At 49.6% G+C, this 5,000-nt stretch overlaps 1 protein-coding gene across 1 annotated transcript in view; it reads right to left on the bottom strand.

Moving 5' to 3' along the window:
• LOC143018660 (uncharacterized) overlaps window positions 1-5,000 on the bottom strand; it is a 1,127,560-nt gene that overhangs the window by 1,035,234 nt on the left and 87,326 nt on the right. The window lies entirely within an intron of this gene.

Below are 5,000 nucleotides of genomic sequence, written 5' to 3'. Positions count from 1 at the left end.
GGGGGAAATAAGAGTTGGAAATAAAAGGGGAAATTAGAAGGGGAATAAGAAGGGGGGAATTAAAGGGGGAAATAAGAGGAGGAATAAGAAGGGGGGAAATAAGAGGGGGAAATAAGAGGGTGAAGTAAGAGGGGGGAACAAGAGGGGAGATAAGAGGGGGAATAAAAGGGGAAATAGAGGGGGAAATGAGACGGGAAATAAGAGGAGGAAATAAGATGGAAATTAAGGAAATTTTGAAAGGGAAATAGGAGGGGGAAATAGGGAAGGGAAATAGGAAGGTGAATATGAGGGTAACTAGGAGGGGATATTTGGGAAGGATATTGCAAAGAGAAATTGGAGGGAGAAATAGGAAGAGGGATAGAAGGGAAGAAATGGGAAATAGAAATAGGAGGGGAAATAGAAAGGGAAATAGGACGTAGAAGGGGAAAATGGGACGTAGGAGGGGGAATAGGAGTAGGAAATAGGAAGAGGAAATAAGAAGGGGAAATAGGAGGAATTAGGAGGGGGGACAGGAGGGAGAAAATAGGAGCGGGAAATAGGAAGATGAAATAGGAAAGGGAAGATAGGATGAAGTTGGAGTGAGAAACAGGAGGAGGAAATAGAAGCGGAAAATAGGAGGAAATAGGTGGAAACGTGAGAGGAAAGTGGCTATGAAAATAAAACAGGAAAATAGGAGAGGAAACAGATAGGAGGGACGAAGATAAGGATAGGGGAATTTCTGAGAAAAAAAATCTGAGTTAAGGAAAGAAATAAAGAGAAGAGAGAAAGGAAGGGAACAGAGAGAGGAGGGGGAGAATAAAGGAATTTCAAGGTAAGAAGAGAGGAACCGGAAAGATTTAAAGAGAAATAGAGGAGTGAGAGGGAGGTTAAAGAGAGCGGAAGGGATGGAAAAGAGAGGCAGTGATGCGAAGGTGGCATAAAAGAGAGAACGTGAAGAAGAGAAGGGGATTAAAGCGTAGAAGGAAAGGAGGTAGAGAGGGAGGGAGGGAGGGAGGGAGAGAGGAAGGAAGGGAGGTGATGGAGGAAGGGACAGAGGGAGGGAGGTGAGGGAGGGAGGGAGGAAGAGGGAAGAAGGAGGGAGGAAGAGAGAGAAGGAGGGAGGAGGAGAGGGAAGGAAGGAAGGAAGGGGGAAGGGATGGGGAGGGAGGAAGAAGGGAGGGAGAGAGGGAGGGAAAGAGGAAGGGAGGGAAGGAAAAAGGGAAGGAGGAGGGAGGAAGAGAGGGGAGGAGGGAGGAAGAGAGGGAAGGAGGGAGGAGGAGAGGGAAGAAGGAAAGGAAGGGGGAGGGAGGGGGAGAGGGAAAGAAGAAAGAAGGGAGGGAAGGAGGAGTGAGGAAGAGAGTGAAGGAGGGAAGGAAAGGGAGTGAAGGAGGGAGGGAAAGGGAGGAGGAGGGGAAGGGAGGAGTAGGGAGGGAGGGAGGGCAGGAGAGAGTAAGGAGGGAAGGAGGGAAGGAAGGAGGGAAGGAGGGAGGCAAACTGAAAGAAATCGAAGAGGCATTTGAGATAATAAAGGAGACTAAAAAGGCAAATAATGAGATGAAGGAAATATGAGAATATGGAGGGGGAGCATATGAGTAAGAAAAAGATCTTAAAGCATAGGTAGAGGCAGGGGCAACACAGGGGCAGGGGCAACGAAGGGACAGGGACTGGGGCAAGGAAGGGACAGGGGTAAGGAAAGGGCAGGGGTAAAGAAGGGACAAGGAGGGACAGGGGCAAGATATGGGCAAAGGCAAAACAGGGGCAAGGCAGGGGCAAGGCAGGGACAGGGGCAACGTAGGGGCAGGCGCAAGGCAGGTATAAAGTAGGGATAGGGGCAAAGCAGGGGCAAGTGCAAGGTAGGGGCAGTGGCAAGACAGGGGCAAGAGCAAGACAGAGGCAGGGCAGATGCACGGTAAGGGGCATGGGCAAGGAAGGGTCAGAGGCAAGGAAGGGGCAGGAGCATGGAAAGGGCAGGGGCAAGGGAGGGGCCTGAATAAAGAAGGGACTAGGATGGGGCAGAGGCAAGACAGGGACATGCGCAATGCAGGGGCATCACTAGGGTAAGGTAATTGCAGGGACAAGACAGGGGCAAGGCAGGGTGCAAGGCAGGGGCAAGACAAAGACAAGGGAGGGGTAAGACAGGGGAAAGGCAGAGGGCAAGGCAGTGGTAGGGACTGGGGCTGGGGCTGGGGCTAGGGCAAGGTAGAGGCAAGGTAGAGACGGGGGCAAGACAGAAGCAGGGGCAGGGGCAAAGAAAGACGCAGAGCCAAAAGGGCAGGGGCAAGGCAGGGGCAAAGAAGACACAAAGCAGAGGCACAGGCAGGTGCACGGGCAATGGTAGGGGCAGGGACAAGGGCAAGGGTAGGGGCAGGGGCAAAGGAAGACACAGGTTAAGGGGCAATGGGTAGGGGAGAGAGAGGGAAATGAGAAAGGAGATGGGTAAAAGGGAAGGAAAAGGGAAAGGAAGAACAATCAGTGCAAAAGGCAGGTACGAGTTTCAGATAGGACCATGGTAAAGAACAAGTGGGGGGAAGAAAGAGAGAAAGAGAGAGAGAGAGAGAGAGAGAGAGAGAGAGAGAGAGAGAGAGAGAGAGAGAGAGAGAGAGAGAGAGAGAGAGAGAGAGAGAGAGAGAGAGAGAGAGAGAGAAGAGAGAGAGAGAGAGAGAGAGAGAGAGAGAGAGAGAGAGAGAGAGAGAGAGAGAGAGAGAGAGAGAGAGAGAGAGAGAGAGAGAGAGAGAGAGAGAGAGAGAGAGAGAGAGAGAGAGAGAGAGAGAGAGGTATTATAAAGATAAAAAGGGTTGGGGGAGCAAGAAGAGAGGAAGAGAGGTTAGGAGAGACGAGAGCAAGGGGTAGAGGAGAGGAAGGTTATGAGGAGATAAAGAGGAAGGAGAAAGAGGAGAAGAAAGAAAATGAGGAGGAAAAGAAGGAAGAAGAAAATGAAGAAGAAGAAGAAGAAGAAGAAGAAGAAGAGGAGGAGGAGGAGGAGGAGAAGGGCAGGTGGAGGAGGAGAAGGGCAGGTGGAGGAGGAGGAGGAGTTGTTGGAGGAGGAGAAACAGGAGGAAGAGGAAGAGGAAGAGGAGTAGGAGGAAGAGGAGGAGAAGGAGGAAGAGAGGAAGGAGAAAAAGGAGGAGGAAAAGGAGGAAGAACAGGAGGAGGAGGAGGAGGAGGAGGAGGAGGAGGAGGAGGAGGAGGAGGAATAGGAGGAAAAGGAGGAGGAGGAATACGAGAAGAAGGAGAAGGAGACAAAGGGGGAGAAGAAGGAGGGGGAAAGAGGAGGAGGAGGAGGAGGAGGAAGAAGAGGGGAGGAGGAGGAAGAAATAGGAGTAGTAGTAAGAGAAGACTGAGAAGGAGAGGGAGAATGAAAAAAGAAGAAGAAGGAGGAGGAGAAGGAGGAGGAAAAAGAGGAGCAGAAGGAGAAGGAGGAGGAGAGGGAGGAAGAGGAGGAGTAGGAGGAGGAGGAGGAGGAGGAGGAGAAGGAAGAGGAGGAGGAGGAGGAGAAGGAGGAGGAGGAGGAGGAGGAGAAAAAGGGGTAGGAGAAGGAGGAGGAGGAGGAGGAGAAAAAAGGGTAGGAGAAGGAGGAGGAGTAAGAGGAGAAGGAGGAGAAGGAAGAGGAAGAGAAGGAGAAAAAGGAGTAGGAGAAGGAGAAGGAGAACGAGAAGGAGGAGGAGAAGTAGAAGAAAGTGAAGGAGGAAGAGGAGGAGGAGGAGGAGTAAGAGGAGAAGGAGGAGAAGGATGAAGAGGAAAAGGAGAAGAAGGAGTAGAAGGAGGAGGAGAAGGAGAAGGAGGAGAAGTAGTGGGAGGAGGAGGAGGAGGAGGAGGAGGAGGAGTAGGAGGAGGAGGAGGAGGAGGAGGAAGAGGAGGAGGAGGAGGAGGAGGAGGAGGAGGAGGAGGAGGAGGAGGAGGAGGAGGAGGAGGAGGAGGAGGAGGAGGAGGAGGAGGAGGAGGAGGAGCCCATGAAGAGAAGAAAACACGAAGTCAGGGCGAGGGGCGCAGGCAGCAGATGGCGAACGAAAAATATGAAGGAATTTATGCAGTAAGGCAACGGTGGACGGGGCGCAATATCTTATTTATTTATTCACTTATTCATTTATGTAATTCAGTCTTTTAATCTTTAGTTTATTTATTCATTTGCTGTATTGAATATACATTTTTTGTTCACATTTTTCATCGTCTGTCGGTTTTGTTTAGTAGTGATTGATTCGAAGAATTTTATTTGTTTCTGTATATTTTTTATTTGCTATGTATTTACCTGTTTGTTTGTCTATCATTTATCAATGGAATTGTATGTTTGTTTAAGATTTTTTATTTCTTATTGGGTGAAAGAATTAAGAGAAGAGGGGAATAAATAAACAAAAAACGAGAACGACTCAGCAAAATCGTGAGAGAGGAACCAGAGGAAGAGAGGGGAGACAGTAGAAAGCAAAGAAGGAAGAGAAGAGGAAGGAGGCGACAGAGGAGTAGGCGAGGAGGAAGGGGGAAAGGAGAGGAGGAGGAAGGAAGAGGGAGAGATGCAAAGACATAAAAGGTAATACGGAAGGGGTTAACAGAAAACGAAGGGAAACATTCCCCGAAAATGAACACACACAAGACAACCTAAGAACTTTCCCCGAAACGACAAGAAACGTTGGCCCACTCGGAAAACGATCATAGGAACGACTAAAGGATGATGGTGAGGGAGGAGGGGAAGGAAGGGAGGGTAGGGCAGCTTTTGGGGGGGAGAAAAGAGCTCTGGAGAAGTGATGTCTAGGGGGGGAGGAAAGGTTTGGAGGAGAAATAGTTCGAGAGAAAAAAGAAAGAAGTCGAGAGAAACGAAAAGTCAGGAAGCAGAGGAAGTCGGGAGAAGTCTTCAGGAAGAAGACGTTTGCAGCAAGTCTGTGGCTAAAGAGAGGTTTCGGGGTAAAAGAGATTTAGGGTAAAGATTGATCTGGGGGAAGGAGGAATCTAGGGAAAGAAGAAATCTAGGGGAAAAAGGAGTCTAGAGAAATAAGAAATCTAGGGAAAGAAGGAATCTAGGGAAAGAAGGA

This window comes from Oratosquilla oratoria, chromosome 35 (genome assembly GCF_046742065.1).
Source record: "Oratosquilla oratoria isolate Oo_2021 chromosome 35, ASM4674206v1, whole genome shotgun sequence".
NCBI lineage: Eukaryota > Metazoa > Arthropoda > Malacostraca > Stomatopoda > Squillidae > Oratosquilla > Oratosquilla oratoria.
Note: the sequence above shows the minus strand (reverse complement) of the source record. Positions and strands in the feature narration are given on the sequence as shown.